The 24505-nt window shown below is 44.6% G+C and overlaps 1 protein-coding gene across 1 annotated transcript in view; it reads left to right on the top strand.

The window, feature by feature from the left end:
- The window catches only part of LOC141643621 (uncharacterized), a 50898-nt gene extending 27667 nt beyond the window's left edge, over window positions 1–23231 (top strand). The window contains exon 10 of the mRNA XM_074452840.1: window positions 23163–23231. The gene's annotated coding sequence lies outside the window, so the exon portion shown is untranslated. The remainder of the gene's footprint in view (window positions 1–23162) is intronic.
- The last annotated feature ends 1274 nt before the right edge of the window (window positions 23232–24505 follow it).

Below are 24505 nucleotides of genomic sequence, written 5' to 3'. Positions count from 1 at the left end.
TTAACAAAACCCGAGAAAAACTCCCAGAACCGGCTACTCGATCGAGTAGCTAAGGTACTCGATCGAGTAACCCCCTACTCGATCGAGTGCCATAGCTACTCGATCGAGTACCCAACAGTCGAAACTATTTTATTTCGCAACTTACCCTTACTCGACAGAGTAAGGCCTACTCGATAGAGTACCCCAAGACTTATAAATACGGAGTATTACAGTCTTCCCTCCTTAAAAAGAACTTCGTCCCCGAAGTTCAACCCATACATAAAAACAACCATACTGACTCGACCAAGACACAACAACTTAGCTAAGGACTCAAGAACTCGACCGAACATAGAACATGAACTCTTAACCCCCACTCTACCAACTATGTTTACTTCCACAACATGATCACTATATCGTATCTACCACATATATATATTTCTCACGACATCAACTCCATACATAATCAATTACCATCCTCTAATGCTGCTAGCTCCATAATATCATCAACTATCAAATCTAAAATCAAGACACTCATAGACATCAAACGGAATGTTACATTCTACCACCCTTAAAAGGAACTTCGTCCTCGAAGTTTACTCACACTCATAACCTCATCATCCAACTGTCAACATTAGTGAAATATTCTCACACTCCTAAACATCACGCTACTACAAGCACGGCCATGGCCTTTTATAAGTATCATCCACAAAACAAATCCCTCCTTCACGTTACGCTAACACTCTACTTCCAATTATATTACAACATGCACCACCATGAAACTCTCTTTTATCGCATCTACTCCTCTTAAGACAAATGTTACGTCCTCGTAACTCACTAATACTAAATCATAGATATATCTTTTCATTCCCCTCTTTACCACCACATGTCAAAGATAACCGTCTATAAACCAAACACTCACCATGCATATATCCAAAGCTCTCTTACTTAAACATTTCTCATAACTCAACTCATTTGGCATACCACCTAACCTATACCATAAAACTCGTAGCAAAATCACCATACCAACTCTTCATTATTACTGCAAAACAACATACCTCTCTATGTAAGGCACTTATCTCCCAGAAGCATAACTCACGATCCACACTCGTTACGTACACGCACACTAGATCCTCAAGTTCTTTCTTCCATTACCGCAAAACTCATACACAACTTAACATGACACTAATTCCCAATACCCTACACTCACTGTCTCAACAAAAGATTATGAACCACCTGCATCTTTCGGGTCATTACCACACATGTTCTACGACTCACTTGCCATTACCATGTCTACTGAAACCTTAACTAGAACAAGATCATAATTATTGTAACAACCTCTCACAACCGTGTCCCATTAACAGAATGTCACTATACTATGACAACAACGAAAACATATACAACTCTATGTATATCATACTCTACCCTCATTCCCAACTTAACCAGGTAAAGAAAACATCAATAAACAAGACAACTGTCTATCTACACAAACTGAAACTCGCAGGGAACAATATCAAACAAAACAACAATCTATGTATAACTGCTATGTACTTTCGAAACTCGAATCATAATCATCCTGCCTACTCCACCACGACCGGTGACGGCATCACAACACCGCCACCAACAGTCACACCGCAGTGCGAAAATACCCGCATCACAACACTAAATATCGTGCTCGGATCACCACCCGAGGCACCACAACCACATCGATAGTCATCACGACTGCATACAACTCCCATAAATACTGACTCAGAATAATTTCTCAGACAAGAAAAACTTACTCAAATCCACTTATTAAATCACCACGCAACATATGATATGGATAAACAGATAAGCATCTCATGAACATCATCTCTACCATTTCACGGAATACACACGTGTTATTAATACACACAAAATTATAACTAGCCATGTTAAATTAATTAAATTATTACCCTTTTGGATATCATTCAATTAGTATACCGTACCCAACATAAATTACAAAACAATCATATAACAACTTTATAATTATCACACCATACCACTTCTTGTGAGGTCAGAACCTCACACAAACATTTATATATAACATAGACCCATAATCACATCCAACCAATCAATCCTGATCACGTAAGTTACCACTCAACCAAGGTTACCTGTCACCCGAGCTTAACTCGCATGCCCCTCATCACATTCTTCCATTCGCATGCCCAACACCTTCTGCCATACATAACCATATAGCTAACACTCACTATGAGAAACCGCCTCCCAAGACTATGTCTTATACTTCCTCACAACCATACTTATCAATTCAGTCTCTACAAAATCAGCCTCTTTAGAATTACCATCTCTCTAACATACCGTCACTCTTAACCATTAGTCAAAAACCATAACACTACCACTATCCGGACATTGAACCCTTTTCACTCATCTCTAAACATCACGATTTCTTTCCTATCTTAGGTTAACATCCCAAACAATGAACAACAAACCCATCAACAAAATTACCTCAACATTATTCCCAATACTATCTTATTTGTATTGTCATCTAACTCTCCACCAAAATCTCATATCATGCAGGTATTCTACCAACTTCTTGCTTTCCTTAATTCCTCAAAACTCAAAACTAATCATGTTGTTCGGAACTTCTATATAACTGTAAACTCAAATCCTCATGATAGTATCATACATCTCGACGATTCCTTACTTTTATATCACATAACCTCGGTGGACATTTCCTTAGTTTTATTCCCCTCATTCTTTTCTTTTGCCCTTGACAAAATCCCTTATTAACTCAACTCTTCATTATTTCTATCTAACTCTCTAGTGCTCCGGTTACCTTCTCATTGTTCAAGAACTCACATCTCATTATTTTATATCGATATCATCTCCCTCTTCCTTACCATAGATATCCTCTTATTATGCTATCACTCACCCTTGCCACTAATTTATCCATAAAATCAACGTTCACTGTTCAAACAATTGCATCTCCTTTGTACCTCTCTAGAAATCCAAATTTATTTCATACCATTAATTGCCCAAGGAAGTCACACATTAGTTTCACCTCTTAATGAACCAAATCTCCCAATCTCACTCACTATCCGCAAATCTACGTCGCGACATGCCTCCATTAAGTTCGCTATATACCACTATTTCCAAACGACCTTTCATTACATATGTTCTTACTCAACACTATTTCTAACCATCTCCCTCCATAATTTATTATACATCTCAGGTTGCTACTATCCACATCCTTTCTTTCACTCTTTTCATTCTCACGTTCCTTAAACTTACATCATGCCTTGCTCACATTCACTTACATTTTCATTACTCAACATACAATCATGTCACTCATCTCGTCCCACACAACATGCTCTATGCCTCAATTAAGTCTTACCAATCCCAACACATATAAATCATGCCCTCCCCACCGAACTCATACTCATCATAGGTGCCACTCTTTACACCACAAAATTGGGTAACTTACGCGTCAAGACCAACATACATGTAAAACAATGCATAAAGAAGCAAAATGACGCCTTTGAATTAAACATAATATGCAACGAAGTCAAAAGATAAGCATATGACCCAAAACAGGGGTCACTAGATCGAGTACAGGCCACTCGATCGAGTAAGTGACTTACTCGGTCGAGTAGGTGAAGATCAGAAGCACGTAAACAAATTACCAGGGCTACTCGATCGAGTACCCAAGGCTACTCGATCGAGTACCCCCCCTACTTGATCGAGTATCCTAGTTACTCGATCGAGCACCCCAATTCTCAGCACCGTCCAGTTTTCGTAAAACAGTCATAACTCACTCATTTCTTGGTCAATTTGGGCGTGTGACCTATCGTTAGAATCGTAAAAGGACAAGCTATCACCTCCAATTGGAATCACATTAAAATCATTTATGCATCTCAAGTTATAACAGTTTAAAGACAACTTTGCTGTAATTAGACGACATAACTATTCGATTTTCTCTTTCAAACACTTAAACGATAACAATGGTAAACAAAACAACTCAATACTCACAAAACCAGTATCCCTAACCACATGTTACTATTTTCAAAACTTAAGCAACAAATAACCCGATGCACATATATCATTCAACTTACCAATCACATATTACCCACATGTTTTAATTTTATAACTTTTCGCAACACAAAATATATCATACCTTACGAATCATATTCCCATGTTACTAATACAACAACATTACAATTACACTTCGTCACCTAAACATATTCGTAATCACAAAATTCATATTCTTATGCAATTGCTACTCCATCTTTTCCAATCAATTCATCTATTTCCAACACATTACTCATCATTCTCATACACTTTTCTAACAATTCCAACCAACATTGTAAATCAACTATCATGCAACATGCTTTCAATCAACAACATACGAAATAACATTATCACCATCTTTTCTACACATTCCCTATTCTCCACATACATACATCCACTGATTCATGCCACACATCACTCCATAGGTACACAAAGCACAAGGTAAACACATAGCGATCCCGACTCATATCCCATGTGACCGGTTCAAAATTATAGGGCGAGTTCGCGACTTTAGGACGTCTCCCAAGTCTTTGCATTAGCTCCTACAACCTTTACCCCGGATTCATTTTAATTGACTCCTTATGTTTATTGGGTTCATTGGTTACAGGTTTCAGGATCGTCGCTCTGATACCATTTGTAACACCCCCATACTCCAAGTGCCTTACCAGGACCACTCAGGTATAAGGATGTCACCATCTCGGTTACCCGAGGCAATGATATTCATAAGACAATAAAGAAACATATTTAAAAGTAAATAGTTTAAGTGATTACATGATCAAAACCAAAACTAATGAACTGAAATACAACATTCTCAAACGGTCTCATCTAAAACTATCAAAGCTATAAGACACCGTCGACACGTGGAAGACTTCTAATCGCCACGTGATGACTCATCCCGGCTATCCCATACGCGTCATATCATACCGCTCAATAATCGCTCACCACCCCGAATGGATCACCACGTTTTTAAAACATTTAAACGGGGTCGAGACTAATCACACAATTCAATATATCAACAATAAGATAAACAGACAACTTAACCGTCACACACACACACAACCACACCAATCCCAACAATCTCAATCACCGATCGTCCACCGGACCCGCCACACGCCGATGGGGGACCGCAGCCGTTCCCACCTAAGCCCCGCTCATCATACCGAGCGATAACCCTGTCCCATTAATGTGCACATCCCCTTCGTGGCGGGTTCCACGAAGGGCGAAACTAGGGCGTGAAGCCACTCCCGCAAGTGACTCCACTCGGTAGAGAACGCATCTCGAGAACCATAGACAAACAATCACAATCACAATCACAGTCGTCACAATACAATTACTATATCAAACAATCAATCTCAACACATCAACAATCATCCCATTATGGGACTAACACCGAGTAGAAATCCTACCCGGAAAGCAACACAATCATCGACGATCTAGCAAATTGTCTCAAAACCTCTCCTTTACAAATCCTTCTCCTATCACATAATCACATAATCACTACCAACACAACAAATCATAAAAACCCCCAATCCCAAAATTAGGGTTTAAACAAAGTCAACCAAACGCTATAAAATTGGTATGTAGGACTTACCCTTGACGCAAGGAACACTATGATGCAAAGAACAATGAAATCCCACACCTCTAGCTCCTAATTTGTCAACAATACGATTAGGATGATGAATGAACTTGCTTTCTCTCTTTAACAAGAAATTAGGTTTTTGTAAAAGTGTTTAGAATGATGACGGAAAGATTATATATCTTAATCGCATAATTAACAAAACCCGAGAAAAACTCCCCAGAAACCGCTACTCGATCGAGTAGCTAAGGTACTCGATCGAGTACCCCCCTACTCGATCGAGTGCCACAGCTACTCGATCGAGTACCCAACAGGTCAGAAACTATTTTATTTCGCAACTTACCCTTACTCGACAGAGTAAGGCCTACTCGATAGAGTACCCCAAGACTTATAAATACGGAGTATTACAGGAGGTCCCGACGGTGAACTTATTCCGCCGGATTCATTGTCTTCGGCCGTCAGCCCCTGGTCGCGTTGGGTGGTACAGCGTGCAGACGGAGCCGGGCTATGTCTCCGTTGATAAGCTTTCTTCCTGCAAGGACTGGAAAGATCGGTGGGTGTATGTTGAGGTTCCGGAGGATTACCCACTGCCCCGGTCCTTCCAGCACCAAGTCAATTTGCGGTGCGAGACTAAGGCGGAGCATGATAAATGGGTCTCCCGGAGTAAGCTTAAGATGGACGCCAACAAGGTCCTTCTTAATGCGGATGAGAAGCGGGCGATGAGGCTGTTTGAGGCGGAGAAGAATGGGATGCCGAAGGGATGGATTCCCCCGACGCAGATCATTCTCTAGGATGAGCTGCTCTGCCACGTCGGCCTCATACCGGCCCTCGAACGGGGTGAGTGGGGTCGGTGTGAGGCCCATCTCTGCTTTTAATGTTTCTGTTATTTGAACTTTGATTTATTTCTTTCACTTGATTTTGCTTCGTTTCCTTTGCGATCATTTTGGCCCGACACATCGGAGGATATCCTTAGGAGAATGGGGCTTGCCAAGGACAAGTCAGTTGTTGATATGCATCCTAAGGCCCTGGCTCGTGATCGCAGAACGCCGCCGAATGATCTCATGGATCAGCAGCTGAATGGCTTAAATGTGGCGGCGACCCAGGCAAAGGTTGCTGGTAACATGCCGCGCCGAACGCGGAAAATAAAGTCTTCGGCGGCGACGGCGTCGACATCAGTTCCACCTCCACTCCCTTTAGTCGAAAATGAGACGGTGGAGGTCGTTGATATTACCGCCGAGGAGGTGGTCACCTTGGCAATGGAAACCCCTCTCTTCCGTAAGAGGAAAGAGCCTACCGCTGCCGCTGATACTTCTGCTGCTACTGCTGCCGGCTAAGAAATGCGGCCTTCGACCAAGAAGGCCAAGCATGGTACAGATCTATCCTGTGGCTCAGACTTAGCCGGTTCATTAGGCGTTCCTGATGACAGGCTCTCTGGTATGTCCATGTATGTTGACACGGATGCTTTAATTGAATTTTTTGTAGATCAACCGCTGCCGTCTACCGGACACAATGTTGAACGGCGTCCTGAAAAGCAATCTGCGCAGGCAGGTGGTAATAATGACACCGTCGTCACCTCCTTCCCGAAGCCTACCCCCTTACAGATTAAGTCGGAGGGCCTAAGTTTGGCCAGGTTGCTGTCGAAGTGGGCTGATACGGCCGGTGCTCTTATTGTGGAGCAAGAGAAGGCCATTGCTGAAGCTGCGGCTCAGGCTTGAACTCGACGCTGCGAACAAGGAAGCCGAGAGAGCCAAGGCTGAGGCTGAAGAGGCAGTCCGTGCTGAGAGAAAACTTAGGGAGGATGCTGAAAAGGCGGTCCTCGCTGAGAGAGCTAAGGCTGAGGCTGCGGCGGCTGAAGCTGCTAAGCTGCTGGAGGGACGTGACCACCTTCAGAAAGTCGCCGACTTTAATGCTAAGCAGAGGGAAGAATGGAGGTCCAGGTTTCAGGCCCAGGGGAAGGTGGTCCGGAATAAGGATGCTATCATCGCCCAGAGGGAAGAGGACATTGAGACGCTCCAACGCGAGATTCTTCCCAACATGTGCGCCCAATACCGGGACCTGACCGAAGAAGCTGCCAGGGAAGTGATCGGGGAGCTCTTTCCTCTGGATGGCTCCTTTCCGTGGGAAAAATTTGACGAGCTGCTTGATGACAAGCTCGAAGCTAAGGAGAAGGCCGCGGAGGCGAAGGCTAAAGAGGAGTTCAGGGTGAAGAAGGAGGAAGAGGAGGCCGCGGAGAAGGCAGCCCTTGCTGAGAAGGCTAAGGCGGCCAAGGAGGAAGCCGAGAGGATGAAGGCAGCTGAGGCTGCTGAGGCTGAAGCTGCCAAGAAAGCTGAGGCTGAGGCTGCTAAGAAAGCTGAGGCTGCCAAGACAGCTTCTGGGTCGCCCACCAAAGGCGATGCTGCTAACGTTGCTGATGGCAAGCAGCAACAGACATAGGGAGACGGGCGGTCGTCACCAGGCTCACCCGGCATCTCGGATAGCTTCAGCTGTTCGGGGGGCCAATTATTAAGTCTTTCCTCCCTGCCATCTTTTGGCGCTTCAACTGATATGTCTGTAACCTTTTGCTTTTCTTTTCCTTGTATTTTGTAAAACTTTGGTAGGTTGTGTTTTGGCTTATCCCTATGGGGACGGCCGTCGTCTGTATTCTCCTTACTTGTAATCTTTTTTAATAAAGCTTGTTTATTGTCCTTCGGCTTTGGCCGGGGCTTTGATCACAATTCTTCACTTGTCTTCTTGCGTTATTAATTGAGCGCTTTTTTGTTTTTACCTTCGGCCTGGCCGAGGCAGTTAGAATGCGTATCTCAACTGTATTTAACGTCTTTTAAACATGTTGGCATGTTGGTCGCTTCCTCTTTCACTCTCGGTCGTGCCGAGGCGTCCGATTTGCGCTTCCCAACCGCCGCTGTGAACATGTTAGCGTATCGACCGTTGTGTCCCCTGCCAGGCCTTCGGTTTGCCGAGGCGGGTAGGGGTTACTGCAGCGACGACGGCGTTCGTCATCATCTGTAGACACATTGATCGCTTCCTCTGCCAGGCCTTCGGTTGGCCGAGGCGGCTAGAATTGCGTCTCAACTGTACTTATACGTTCCTAAGGCATGTTGGTCGCTTTCGCGAGTATCAACTGCACTGGTAGTGACTGCCGTGGCGTCTACTTCTTGGGGTGACTGCCCGGCTTGGGCCGTGGCGTCTACCTCGATATGACTACGGAGGGGATAAACACTTTGATGGAAAACTTGGGTGATTCTTCATTAGATATAAACATGCGTTGGGGTGCCAACAATTTGTTTTGGACACCTCCGCCGCTACACAAAGTATTTCCTGAGATTGTCAGTGTTCCAATGGCTCATCAAAGGCACACCCTCCATGTCGGTTAGCCGGTAAGTACCCGGCCTCATTTCTTCAACCACTTTGTAGGGACCCTCCCAGTTGGCCGTTAATTTACCATGAATGTTTCCTTTGTTGGTGGCGGCCGACTTTCTTAGGACTAGGTCCCCTACTTTTAAATCCCTCTTGTGGACTCTCCGGTTGTAGGCTCTTCTCATTCGGTTTTGGTATACTTTGCCAAGTTGAGGCGTCTTTGTATCTCGGCTTTCTTCGACCAGGTCTAGGGAGGTTCTTAGACCTTCCTCATTTTCAACCGGGTTAAAGGTGGCCGTTACGAATGTCGGCACCGTTGCTTCAATTAGCGGGGCCCGGTTCGGACCCGTAGACTAAGTGGAATGGACTGTACCCCGTTGCTTCCTTCTCCGTGGTTCGCAGGGACCACAGGACGCCGGGTAGTTCATCGGCCCATCTTCCCTTTAGGTCTTCAACTGTCTTCTTCAAACCGTTGAGGATTGTTTTATTGGGCGCCTCCGCTTTCCGTTGCTCTCCGTGGGTGGCAGACGGAGGAGTATGCAAATTTGATACCAAGTTCCTCCAAATTTCTCATTATTGTGTCACTCCAAAACTCTCGGCCGTGGTCAAATACCACGACTTGGGGTAACCCAAAACGAGTTATGACATTCTCCCAGTTACCTTTCTTACGGCCGTCGTCGTCTTCGCAGTCTTCTACGACTTTTTACCCATTTGGTGAAGTAGTCAACGGCGACAATCAAGAACTTTCTTCCGCCGGATGCCGTTGGAAATGGCCCTAGTAGATCCATCCCCCACTGTGCAAAAGGAAGGGGACTAAGTAACGGCTGCAGGTCTCGGGATGGCGCATGTATCACCGGAGCATGCATTTGACAGCTGTTGCACTTTTTGGTTGTGGCTCTGGAATCCCCAAGCATGGTGGGCCAGAAGTAGCCGGCTCGGAGAGCTTTGTGGGCTAGTGTTCTTGCCCCCGTGTGATGACCGCAGATGCCTTCATGAATTTCTGTCAGTATTAGCTCCGCGTCGGCTGGACCGACGCACTTCAAGAATGGCCTTATCGCGGACCTCTTGTATAACTCTCCTTCAAACACCAAGTATCTTGCTGCGATCCTCTTTATCTTCTCGAGAGATCTGCGGTCCTCCCAGTAACTCATTCATCAGTTTGTACTTCATTATCGGAGTCATCCACGTCGTCTCGGCCTCTATGTCGCCCACCATGCCGACGGTCTCAGTAATGCTTTTGGCATTCCTGATGTCCACCAGCACGGTTCGACTAATATTCTTGATGGTTGAACTGGCAAGCTTTGAGAGAGCGTCGGCTCGGTTGTTCTCAGACCTGGGAATGCATTGTATCTGGAAGGATTTCAATTTTGAAGTGTCAGCTTTTACCCTTTCCAGGTATCTTACCATCCCGTCGTCCCGAGTCTCGTACTCTCCTCTGATTTGATTAGCCACTAAGAGTGAATCTGTTTTCAAAATGATGTGTTCCGCCCCGGCAGCTCTAGCTAGCTCGACTCCGGTTATCACCGCCTCGTATTCGGATTCGTTGTTTGAGGCCGAGAAGGTAAATTTCAAGGCGTACTCAAACTCGTCCCCGTTTGGGCTGATGATAAGGATGCGGCTCCTGAGCTGTTCGCCGTGGATGACCCGTCGGTGTATACTTCCCATACTCCGGGGTTTTGCTCTTCTTGGTATGTGCACTCGGCCAGGAAATCTGCAAGTGCCTGTCCCTTTATCGAGGGCCTCGGCTTGTATTGAATGCCGAAGCCGGATAGCTCTACTGCCCATTTGATGAGCCTGCCGGATTGCTCAAATTTTTCCAATGCTTTCTCCAATGGTTGGTAGGTTAAGACTGTCACGGGATATGCGTCGAAGTAAGGTTTCAGTTTCCTTGTGGCAACGACGACAGCAAAGGCTGCTTTTTCAATCAGCGGGTAATTTCTTTCGGCAGGCAATAATGTATGGCTGACAAAGTAGATAGGGTGTTGCTGTTTATCTTCTTCTCTGATGATCACGGCACTGACCGTGGCCGAGGTAACTGCTATGTATAGGTATAGCGTCTCCCCCAGCATCGGCCTGGACAGGGTTGGGAGAGTTTGAAGATGAGCCTTCAGTTGCTTGAAAGTTGTGCTCTGTTCCTCCCCCCAGCTGAAGTCCTTATTTCCCTTCAACACTTTGAAGAATGGGGTGCTCTTGTAGGCTGACCGAGAGATAAAACGGGCCAGAGCTGCCATCCTCCCGGTCAACGTCATGACCTCTTTTCGATTCCTCGGCTCCGGCAGGTCCAGGATTGCTTGGACTTTCTCTGGATTGGCATCAATTCCCCTGGCGCTGACAAGCACGCCGAGGAACTTACCTGCCCGGACACCGAAGTTGCATTTCATGGGGTTAAGCTTCATCTTGTATTTCCTTAGTGAAGAAAATGTCTCGTGTAAATCGGCTAAGTGCTCGCTGTCAGACTTGCTTTTTACAATAGCATCGTCGACGTAAGCCTCAATGTTTCGCCCTTTTTGATTTTGGAACACTTTGTCCACCAGTCTTGTGTAGGTTGCGCCGGCGTTCTTCAAACCGAACGACATCATTTTATACATGTATGTGCCGTTACCGGTGATGAATGCGCACTTAGGCATGTCTTCCTCGACCATGAATACCTGATGATACCCTGAGAAGGCGTCCAGCAGGCTCAGCATAGTGTAGCCTGCCGTGGCGTCGATTAAACTATCTATTCGAGGCAAGGGATATCAATATTTGGGGCACGCTTTATTAAGATTGGTAAAATCTACACACATCCTCCACGCCCCCGATGATTTTTTCACCATTACAACATTAGCTAACCACTCAGGATAAGTACAAGGCATGATAAAGCCCGCCGCTAGTAATTTATCTACCTCGGCTTTGATGGCCTCGTCCTTCTCGGCTGAGGAGTTCCTCATCTTCTGCTTGACAGGGCGAGCGGTGGAGAGTACGTTTAGCTTGTGAACAATTACCTCCCGGCTCACGCCTGGCATCTCGGCTGCTGAGTAAGCGAAGACGTCTTTGTTCTCCTCAGCAGGTCTAGGAGAGCGGCCCTGAATTTTGGCTCCAGGTTGACACCGACAGTTACGGTGCGCCCTGGGTCAATTTCCACTTCTTCGGTCTCGGCCCCCTCGACCATGCTGACGTTGTTGGTGCTCATTGGATCACCCTCCTGTTGTAAGGATGGGCTCTTCCCCTTCTCTGACTTCTTAGCCACTTTGAGGGATTGCATGTTGCACCCTCTGGCAGATATCTGGACGTTGACTACGTCGTCTTTTTCGTCCTTTGAGATGAGCTTATGCGCTTCCCCCCGGTCCGAGACATACATCAGTGTCAGGGCCCGGATGGACATTACTGCATCGGCTTCGCTCAGAGTGACTCGGCCTATGAGAACGTTGTAGGCGGACGAGCCGTCAATGACCACGAACTCAGATAGGACATTCTTAGCCGCGTTCCCCTCGCCGAACATCACCGGCAGTCTGATTGACCCCAGGGGTACCAGGCCGGCTCCGGAGAAGCTGTACAACGGATTAGTGCAGGGGCTCAAGTCCTCAACCTTCAGACTGAGACTGAGAAAGCACTTCCTGAACATGATGTTCGTGTAGGCGCCTGTATCAATCAGGCACCTCTTGACCAGGTGGTTGGCTATGTCTAAGTGGACCACGAGTGGGTCGCTGTGCGGGGCGATGACTCCCTCGTAGTCCTTCTTCCCAATAGTCATATCGGGGATCTTGGAAGCGGGAGCCGCTGTTTTGGGCACAAAGTTGATGGCCTGATACAGCTCGTTCAGGTGCCGTTTGTGCCCATGAGCGGACCCACCGTTCTCGTTGCCCCCGATGACAACATGGATTACTCCTATCCGTTCAAAGACGGACTTTTTGTCTGAGCCGCCGACATCAGTCTTTTGGCCTTTGGCAACATATTTGCCTAGGCTCCCCTTCCGGATCAGCTCTTCGATGACATTCTTCAGATGCCGGCAGTTGTCAGTTAAGTGGCCGGTGTGGCCATGGTACTCACAGTACTGGCTCGTGTCACCGTCCCCCCTCGGCCTGGGGGGCCTTTCCCACTTCTGACCCTCGTTCTTGCTCAGGGCGAAGACCTCGGCGGCAGATACAACCAAGGGGGTGTGGCCGTTGAACCGCTTTTGGTAGTACGGTCCCGAACTCCCCCCGGCGCCCGCCGAGTTCTGTTTCCTGGCAGATCCGTCAGACCGTGACCTATTATTGTCACGGCGTCCTTCGTCCGGGTTGTCCTCCCGGCGGCTCTTTCTCTCTGAGTGCCCGGCCTCGCTGGGGCCTACCCAGGTTTTGTGGTAGTCCTCCACCTTTATGGCTTGGTCGGCCATCTTCCTGGCGGAGTCTAGGTTCAGTCCGCCGCACTTGATGAGCTCATTTTTTAAGTCTCCTCTCGGGAGGCCTTTCATCGATCGCGAAGGCCGCCGGTTCATTGCTCACTCACGAATCTGCTGAACCTTGGCGTCGAACCTCTTCACATAACTTCGGAGAGACTCGCCTCCCTCCTGTTTGATAGTCAGGAGATCCGATGTCTTGACGACCCTCCTCTTATTGCAAGAATACTGGGCCAAAAATATGTCCCTTAGGTCGCCATAACAGTATATCGACCCATTGGGCAGCCCCTTGTACCAGCTTTGTGCCATCCCATGCAGTGTCGTCGGGAAGACTCGGCACCAAACCTCATCAGGTTGCTCCCAAACCGACATGTAAGACTCGAAAGCCTCGGCGTGGTCGGCTGGGTCGACTTCTCCTTTGTATGATATGGGTGGCAACTTTAGCTTAGTCGGCACCGGGGTCTCTAAGACATAGGGGTTGAGGGGCTGTCTGACCATGTGTCGAACGACACGCGACGATCGGCTTCTCGCATCCCTAGTCCGGCTCCTCTCCCCGTGGCGGGAAGGGCTTCTTCTCCGACTCTGGTGAGTCGGGCTTCTTCTCCGACTCTGGTGAGTCGGACTTCTTTCACTCCTCTGGGGCATGCCTCGTCGGTGCTGCGGCGACGCTGTCCTCCCGCGAGTGCGGGAAGGACTCGGTCTACCACTAGCACTCGGGCTCCCCGGCGTCTTGACAGGCCGCTTCTTCCAAAGGTGCTCCGTTCAAGTCTCTCGGAGTCACATTCTGGGCCCTGGTCTCCTGGACGGGTGCCGCCGCTCTTGTCGGAGTGACAGTGTGAGCCGGTGTGCTACCTATTAGGTCCAGGAGTAGTTTCAGTTTAGCTGCGTCAACCACATGTCCCATGATGGTGACTTGGTCGGCGGGCAGCGGCGTATCTGGTATTATTGGCATCCCGTACTCCGGTTGAGTTACTCGGCCGGTGGGGGGCTGCACAACTCCAGAATTGTGGACGGTATCCTCTTGGCAGAGTTCGGTTTCGTCGGTCACGAATACTTCTTGTTGTTTCGACATCTTCTTAGCTTTTTTTGGGTGGGTTTTTGTTTTGTGTTTTTTTTTGTTTGGGAATGAATGTGACTAGCTTCTAGTATCTTTCCCCACAGACGGCGCCAATTGTTCCGGGTGTAATTCCGAAGCAGTTATTTGTTACCACTCGTGGCTTGTAGAATGACGTCCTTGATTGAATCCTCCTTTCGGTCTCCTGAAACAATGAACAAACTGAGGGCTCGGCTTTGGCCGAGCGTACTCACTCCGACGCTCAAGTCAGTGGACTTAAAGAGATAAGTTGTTGTTACTTGGCGAAGTATATTTTGTAGAGATATAAGGAAAATATTACCATATGAATAGTGATTCTTAGGTTAAATTGTGGATCCTTTCCTCAATGAGGGTTGAGGAGTATTTATAGACTTTCACCTTTTGTCACGTAGTGGCCAAGTGGCTAGCAGGTGGAAAGACTGATCTACCCTCGGCCGAGGGACCCATGGCAGGCCGGCGGGCCCTGTTGACTCCATGCCGAGGGGTCTTGGATATGAGAACGCGGATATGTGCCCCGGCTGGCTAGTTGTCCTAGCCGAGGCCAAAACCCGTGTCAGCATAATGCATAATATAATGAATTGTGAGTTCTTATGTGCTACTTGATCATAAGTCCTTTCGTGTCATTTCAAAACTTTCAAAAAACACCCTTTTGCGCCGTTATAATGTCCGTTTCAAACCTCGGTCTTTCGTCGACCGTTGCACGCCTTCCTAGGCCGTCGTAATGACGATTTACAAACCCGGTTTTTATAACCGTTTCAACACGCCTTTCTAGGTCGTCGTAATGACGATTTTCAAATCCGGTTTTTATAACCATTCAAATCATATTCTTATGCCGTCGTAATAACGATTTCAAAACTCGGTTTTCACAAACCATTTCAAAATACCCTTTTACGTTGTCATAATGGCCGTTTCAAACCTCGGTCCCTCGCCGATTGTTGCATTCTCAAAGAGCCCTTTTATGCCGTCATAATGACGAATTCTACCCTTAAATTTTCAAAATTCAAAATCAATTTTCAAACAAAAACGTTTTTCAAACCGTCGTAATGACGATTTCAACCCGTGCAACTTTCCAAATTTCAAATCTTGTTTTCTAAATCAAATTTGGCTTTTCTAAGCCGTCGTAATAACGATTTCAATTCTCACACTTTTCGATTTGCATACCGTCTTTTAAAAGTTAAACGGTTTTCTAACCCGTCGTAATGACGAATTCAATCCTCACGATTTCCAATTTCAAATTTTGAAAACGAATTTAACCGTTTTCAAATTCCAATCAAAAATCAAATCATTTGAAAACGAATTTAACCGTTTTCAAATTCCAATCAAAATCAAATCATTTGAAAACAAATTTAACCGCTTTCAAATTTCAAATCCAATTCCAAATCATTTGAAAACAAATTTAATCGTTTTCAAATTTCAATTCAAAATCAAATATTTGAAAACTAATTCAACCGTTTTCAAATTTCAATTCAAAATCAAATATTTGAAAACTAATTATTTGTTTTCAAATTTCAAATCCTATTTCAAATTCTTTGAAAACAAATTTAATCGTTTTCAAATTTCAATTCAAAGTCAAATCTTTGAAAACGAATTTAACCGTTTTCAGATTTCAAATCAAAACTCAAATCATTTGAGAACAAATTTAACCGTTTTCAAATTTCAAATATTTGAAAACAAAATCTAACCGTTTTCAGATTTCAATCAAATTTCAAATATTTGAAAACAAATCTAACCGTTTTCAAATTTCATTTCAAACTCAAATATTGAAAACAACTTTAACCGTTTTCAAAATCCAAATTAAAATTCAAATATTTGAAAACAAATCTAACCGTTTTTAAATTTCAAATACAATTTCAAATGTTTGAAAACAAATCTAACCGTTTTCTAATTTCAATTCAAAAATCAAATCTTTGAAAACAACTTTTACCGTTTTCATGGCCATTGTGATGACGATTCCAAATTCTTCGATTCTCGATTTTCAAGTCCGTGATTCGGAATTTCAAAAACCGTCTTCGGAAACAACACTTTGTTTTCAAAGCCGCCGCAATTTCAACTCGAACCGTCTTTTGAAAACAAACTTAAGACAACCTTTTCAACTAACCGGCTTTTGAAGATCCCTACTCTTCGGAAACTGTCCATAAAGCAACAAATGAATCTTTTTGAAAATTTCTATTTTTGAAAATTTCAGTCCACCTTTCTGATTCAGCCTCGAGTCGATTAGAGTCCAGTCGATTTTAAGTCAAGTCGACTAGATAACACCGAGTCTATGCCGAATTTAGTACCTACCTTCTGGTCTAGGTCGTGTCACCTAATTGCCGAGACATCTTCAATGTCGTTAGCAGAGTCAAAACCTGTCGGGTTTTAAACCCGCATTTCCCCTACATTACGGGTCAAAGGTCAAGTTTGTGTACATGTCTTGTGTAACGGCGTCACGCCATCAACATGCATCCAAACTGAGTCAGAAGTTGTCTGTCTAGGCATCACTATGCCAAAGTCGACACTCGAGTCTAAGTTCAATGTCATGCACCAAGAGTTCAAACACAAGAGGTCATCCACGATCTTTAATGAACTCATAACCTAGTCACACCGTCGCGTCTTCACGACAAAACTGCCTTTTGTACATATGTGTCGCACTTGCCTTTGTTTGTGCAATACCTTGCCAAGACAAGTTATAACGCATATCGTTATGTCAAATAGGAATCCCTTGGGTGCGATCGATCGTTAACCAGAAACTCAAGAAGCTGATCAACCATCATCCACCATGACTTCTGCCCAAACCAACAACATGGTCCTTCGACTCCTAGCTACTGTGGAAGACTTGAGCACTCGTCTCTCCCAAGTTGAGGAAAAAATGATAACCGGGAATTCTCCCTCTTCCGATATTGAACAGAGGGTTAAGCTCCTTGAAAGCCGGCTACTTGCCATCGACAAAACCAAAACCAGACGACCTTATAGGTCCTTCCCTGATTTGGGTATGCCTTATGCCACAGCCTTGGAAAGGCTAATCTCTAAAGGAAAACTCCAACTGATTGGTCCAACTCCGGACCCTCTACCAAACAAGCGAGGTCGAAGATGGAATGAAAACTTCTTTTGCCAATATCACCAGGGTCGCGGACACGATACTGAAATGTGTCTTCCCCTAAAAGGCGTTATCCTTGACATGATTGAAAAGGGTGAGTTACCATTACCTCCCTCAACAAACAAAAAGAACAACCCTCCAGAATACCCTATTGGACACAGTGAGGAATTTTCCTTGGATTTCTCTCACCTCATCTTTCCTGACGATGAGAAAATTCATGCAATTGATGAGGATGACATACAAAGCGGTATAATGATGCTCTATGTCTCCATCAACAACATATTCTCAAAGCTACAAGTGGCTATCGATGATTTGAACACTCGGGTAGCTAATTTGGAGAAGAGGTTTGGTAGTACAGAAAATGAACCTGACCACCATGGAGAAAACCAACCCTCCCTTCACCAACCAACATCTGTTGAAAATAAGGAGTCATCCGATGGTTCCCACATCCACGAACCTACCAACAAAGAACATAAAATCACCTCAACAAATATCCTTTCAAAATACCAAACAACTTCCCAAAAACTTCCCATTGACAATGACCAAATCCTGCTTCCGCCCAGGATTGACAAAATCAAAATCAAAAACAAAACTCACAAAAACGTCCCCAAAAACACAAATGTGGGAACCGTGGGAAAACATCAAAGGGTATTCACAGATCTTGGAATAACATATGGCACTGCTCTAGAGATACTTGCTTCAGAAGGAATGCTCTAACGCATTGGTCCGACTCCGGACAAACCCGAACACAAAAAAGCCCGATCCTGGGATGGTAATGCCTATTGCCAATACCATCAAGGCAAGGGCCATGACACCGAAACCTGCTTCAAACTTAAGCATGTCATTCAAGATATGATCGAAGCTGGTAAAATCATAATTGTACCTCTCAGTCAAGACAACCCTCCTGAATGTCCCAAATCAAACAGCAAGGTTGAGCGTTCTCAAAGGATATTCACTAAACTCAACACAACCTATGCCGCAACTCTTCAAAAGCTCATGACTGAAGGGAAGCTACAACCAATCGGGCCCACTCCGGACCCGTCTGAATGCAAGAAAAGCCGTTTCTGGGACAACAATTCCTATTGCCAATATCATCAAGGGAATGGTCATGACACTGAAACGTGCTTCAAACTGAAACATGTTATTCAAAATATGATCGACAATCATGAAATGATAGCTTCATCCCTATGCCAACCAAGTGATGAAGACAACCCTAATGAACATCTCGTTCCGCAAGGAGATAAAAGCCTCATCGACTATTGTCCTCATATCATCCCCAACAACGAGAGTGAAGTGCTCAAGTGGGTTAACGCTCAAGACCAGACATTCAAGCCGCTGGATGATGCGAAAGAGACCTTCAAGGAAGAACATGATTATTAGGAGTCCGTATCTACGTTTAAGTCTCAGTCTGAGTCCGAGTCTTAGGCTTTCTCATATCTATCCTATCGTCTGTCCTTTTATTCCTAAGTGACAAACTGGGAGCTGTCCCCATAATTCACATGTATTCATCGAGTCTATGCTAACATCTTATTTATCTAAATAAAAGCACAATTTTCCAGCTATCATATATTCTCCTCTTTACCATTTCCCGTTGACAACGAGAATTGGTTTGAGAATTGATTTAAAACGAACAATATGTTCCAATTCAATGTGAGTACACTCGAGTGACGTTCCGTACCGAGTAAGCAGAGGACTCGAAACTCCGTGTCCATTTCTTTACCTATTCCATATCTGGCAATAGAAATCTTTCATTAGCACCCAATCTAGAATGAGCTTCTATCAAAGGGATCCTACGATGAACCTAGATAACAAACCAGAGCATCTCCCTGTTCATGATCAATGACGGAAGGCAAGCCCATTCCCCACAAAAACATCCCATCACCAAATATCAACCTCTCACCAACGGGTACACCCCCGTCTGCACCGTTACCTTCCTCGAACGAAGGACGGCAAAGAACCAATAAATCAAAAACCAAAAGTCAAGGCGAAAGGCCAAAATCAAAGGCCCAAGCCAAAAGCCATCCGACCAATCTCCAAACACAAAGCAAAAGTCTTTCACCCAAGGCCAAAATCAAAGGCCCAAGCCAAAAGTCATTCACCTAATGCCCAAGCAAAACCAAGCCAAAACAAAGGCAAAAACCAAAGCCAAAGCGAAAGCCAAAACAAAAACTAGATAGTGAAATTCAAATTCGCTATTTTCACAAATTTCAAACGACGGAAATTAAAACCGTCATTTTCAAATTAAAAAAAAACAAGATAGTGAAATTCAAGTTTGCTATCTTCACCAGCTTCAAACGACGGAAATTAAAACCGTCATTTTCAAATAAAAAAACAAGATAGTAAAATTCAAATTCACTATTTTCACAATTCCAAACAACGAATTAAAACCCATCCCTTTCAAAAAACGAAATAGTGAAATTCAAATTCGCTATTTTCCCACAATTTCAATGACGAAATTCAAAACCGTCACTTTTCAAAAAAATGAAATAGCGAAATTCAAATTCGTTATTTTCCCACAATTTCAAATAACGGAATTAAACTGTCACCTTTCAAACTTCGGACCAACGAGTCCAACAACCAAATACAAAGTCCAGGTCCAACGAGTCCAAAGTCCGGGACCCATGAGTCCCACACCCAAAACACCAAGTCCAGGACCAACAGGTCCAAAACCAGGACCCACGATTCCAAAACACCAAACACTAAAATCTTAACCAAAACTGCTTCACCCCTATGTCCTTCAACAGACTGTTATAGGGAGACCTATCTAGGATACTGAGGATTTCCTCAAAATCAAAAGCAACATCGCTTCACCCTTAAGTCCTTCTAGAGACTGTTATAAGGAGAACTATCTAGGCTTCTGAGGATTTCCCTCAAGCTCGTAATATCACACCTTAACCTTTAAGGTCCAGACATGGAAATCTGATCCCATGTTGTTTACCAACCATTTCGTGCTCAGGCCACATCAAGCCCGAGACCCCATTCCGCACCACACTACAAGCCGTTACCCTTCGGCCTAAACACCACAAAATTCTTGCTCCATATTTTTATCTGTTAAGCAAACCCATTATTACCAAGCTCCACATTCCCTAATGTTGAAGCCATTTTTCACCACAATCCCCACGGAGTCCTCGAATGTTTTGCTATCGAGAACGGGACATACCTAATCTACCCTTAGAGTCCACTTTTTAGTGTGCTCAAATGATAAGGAACATTTTTCACAAATTACACCTCTTCGATTCATGATCAAGAGGTATTTATCTCCAATCAACCTTCGAGTCACCAAACCGAATTTTCCGTCGTGACGCTCAACTCCAGATTTTTATATGTCAAACAAACCATTATTACCAAGCTCCACATTCCATAATGTCGAAGCCATTTTCACCCCGACCCAGATACGGAGTCCTCGAATGCTTTGTTACCGAGAAGAGGACAAACCTAATTTACCCTTCGGGTCCACTTTTTAGTGTGCTCACATGATAAGGAACATTTTCACAAATTACACCTCTTTGATTCATGATCAAGGAGGAATTATCTCAAATCAATTTCTCGAGTCACCAAACGGCTTTTACCGTTGTGACCCACACACTTTAAGGTCCTAACAACTCGTTTAGGCACACATTTCTCGAGTCACCAAACGGAATTTACCGTCGTGACCCTCACATTTTAAGGTCCTAACATTTCGTTTAGGCACACATTCAGAACTACGATCTGGTTTGATTTCACTTCACGTGAATACGTAGGCAGTCCTTCAAGGACACAACCATACCCCTCAAAATCACTTTAAGGTCCTAACAACTCGCTTAGGCACACACATTCAGAACTACGATCTGGTTTGATTTCGCACACAATCGAATACGTAGGCAGTCCTATTACAAGGGCACAACCACACCCCCACACACATTCAATTTTCAAACCTTCAATTTGCAATCCATTGCACACACATGCAGAACTACGATCTGGTTTGATTTCGCAAACACGCGAATACGTAGGCAGTCCTATTACAAGGGCACAACCGCACATCCCTTTCAAAACATTTCCAATTTTCAATCCTCAATAACCAGCTTAGAACTACGATTTGGTTTGATTTCACAAACACGCGAATACGTAGGTAATCCTATTACAAGGGCACAACCGCATATCCATTTCAATCTCAACCATCAACATCAATCCTTAAAAGCAGCCCACCCAGCTGCAAAATTTAATCTTATACCTCTTTACTGGGGGCTTCTTTCTTAAGACGTCGCCCATTCCCTGTTTTGTCAAAATCCCACCTTCTCACTCTGAGGGCTTCTCTTTCAAGACGCCACCTGTCCTTTATCCACAAACATCATTAGAGTCTCAACTACAGCCCAAAATAAACCACCTTTAGTCTAGTGCTCGGTTCAGACGATGACAAGGTCTTGGGTCGCTCTCCGAATCAATATACCTCGAGAAGGGATCTCAAACAAGCAAACGAAGGCAAAGATGTCTAGAGAAGTTAATCAATTCATGTTCCCCAGCCGAGCGAACATTCTACTCCAGGGATTTCATACGCGTTGTCGCCCTTTCTTGGCTAAGAATTGCACTTACATGTGCAAAGTCTGTCAGAGTCACCCCCGTGTCGTGTCGATACTGAGTTGGCATCACGTTCACGACTGCCCATTTGTCAGTCTGTCAGTATGCGCCTGTGTGAGTCAGTGTCCCAACAGCCACGTGTCTCCAATCTATTAAATCGCAGATCTACGAGTAACAAGACTCGTCTTTAAGCTTCACAACATTCTAAACTTCTATCTCCCTTCGCGTGAGATATTACATGCTAGTTGCCTATATGCTAAGTGCTCACATGCTTATATGCTAAGTGCTCACATGCTTATGTGCTTATATGCTTGCGTGCCTACATGCGTGTCTATGAGACTGCAGATTTGTGTGGCCACTAACCATGCAGATAATCTTGAGAAGACAAACTCACTCCAATTGAGTATTGGGTTCTTCCCAACAAACGGCGACCCGTCAGGTCCAAGGGCTTTAACCACATCAATTACATGGCTTATGCTACCTCCCAACGAGCAGCAACTCATATCCCCGACGAGTCCTGAGAAGTTTCTAACTACCCAGCGAGTGCCGATTTTCAAATGGAAGTCACACAGGCTATTTTCCACAGTCTATCATTCGACCATAGATGGCTGGCGAGCCTTAAAACGCATATTGTAATACTACGGTTTTATGAGTCTTTGGGTATTCTATCGAGTGGGCCTTACTCTGTCGAGTAAGGGTGTTTTGCTTTTTAAAATAGTTTCTGACCTGTAGGGTACTCGATCGAGTAGGCGACACTCGATCGAGTACGTCAGTTACTCGATCGAGTAGCCCGGTTTACGGGTAATGTTTTGACAGGTTTTATTAATAATGCGGGAACGATATATAAGGCTTTCGTCACTTTTCTCAAAACACTTTTACAATCTAAAAACCTTCAAGAGAAGATTAGAAGTTACGTTGAATCATCCTCGCCGCATTATTAGCAAATCCCGGAGCTAGAAGTGTCGGATCCTGTCGTTCTTTACATCTTTGTGATCCTTGCGTCGAGGGTAAGATCTACGTACCGAATTTGTTATGTTTAATTAAGTTTCGTTAAACCCTAATTTTGGGATTGGGGGTTTTCTATGTTTATGTTGATGTGGTAGTGATTGTATGATTATGTGTATAGGAGAAGGGTTCGTAGAGGAAAGGTTTTGAGACAGCTGCTAGATCGTCTGATGTTTGTGTTCCATTCCAGGTAGGGTTTCCCTACTCAGTATTGGCTACATAATGTGTGGTGATTGTTGTTGTGATTATTGGTTAATTATATTGTTGGTTGATTTTGACGGTTGTTGGCTGTATATTGTTGATTGATTGTGTAAATGTCTGTGTTCTTCGGGGCGCGTCCCTGGCTGAGTGAAGTCACTTGCGGGAGTGGCTTCACGCCCTTGATTCGCCCTCTGTGGAACCCGTCACAGAGGGGATGTGCACATTAATGAACTTGGGTTTATCGCTCGATGGAGATGAGCTGAGATTTGGTGGGTACCGCTGCGGTCCCCCACTGGCGGCGTGAAGTACCTGTTGCGATGGGTACTCTGGCAGGGCTACACACTTTGGTGTGTAGTCAGTTGTGTGGAGTTTTGAGATGGAGACTGGGGATTTGTGTGAACTGCTTGGCTTTTTGTGACGTTGTTTCTTTGTGGCATTTGTTTTTATGTAATCGATCGACCCGTTTAAATGTTTTAAAAATCGTGGTGATCCATTCGGAGGTGGTGAGCGATTATCGAAAGGTATGATATGACGCGTATGGGATAGCCGGGATGAGTCATCACGTGGCGATTAGAAGTCTTCCATTTGTGTCAGGCGATGTTTTATAGCTTTGATAGTTTTAGCAGTAGACCGTCTGAGAATCTTGTATTTCTTTTTATCAGTTTTGGAGTTGGTATGTAATCACTTTAAACATTATTTACTTTTAAGTATGTTTTGTTATTGTCTTATGATTATCATTGCCTCGGGAAACCGAGATGGTAGCACTTCCATGCCTTAAGTGGTCCTGCTAAGGCACTTGGAGTATGGGGGTGTTACAAAATGGTATCAGAACGACGATCCTGAAACCTGTAACCAATGAACCTAATGAATATAGGGAGTCAAATTAAAATGAACCCGGGGTAAAAGTTGTAGGAGCTAATGCAAAGGCTTGGGAGACGTCCTAAAGTCGCGAACTCGCCCTACAATTTTGAACCGGTCACATTGGATATGAGTCGGGATCGTTATGTGTTTATCTTGTGAATTGTGTATCTATATAGTAATGTGTGGTATGAATCAGTGGATGTATGATTGTGGTGGAATGAGGAATGTGGTAAATCATAAAGTGTTGTGAATAGGCATGTTGCATGATATTTTGTTTACAGTGATGTTGGGAATTGTCGGAAAAGTACATGAGAAAATGAATGATGTGGTGGAAAAAGAGAAGTAGATAATATGGTAATATGTGATGGGTAATGATGTCGCAGGATTAATGGTTTATAATGT

Source organism: Silene latifolia, chromosome 2 (genome assembly GCF_048544455.1).
Source record: "Silene latifolia isolate original U9 population chromosome 2, ASM4854445v1, whole genome shotgun sequence".
Taxonomy (NCBI): Eukaryota; Viridiplantae; Streptophyta; class Magnoliopsida; order Caryophyllales; family Caryophyllaceae; genus Silene; species Silene latifolia.
This window is presented reverse-complemented; position numbering and strand designations above follow the sequence as displayed.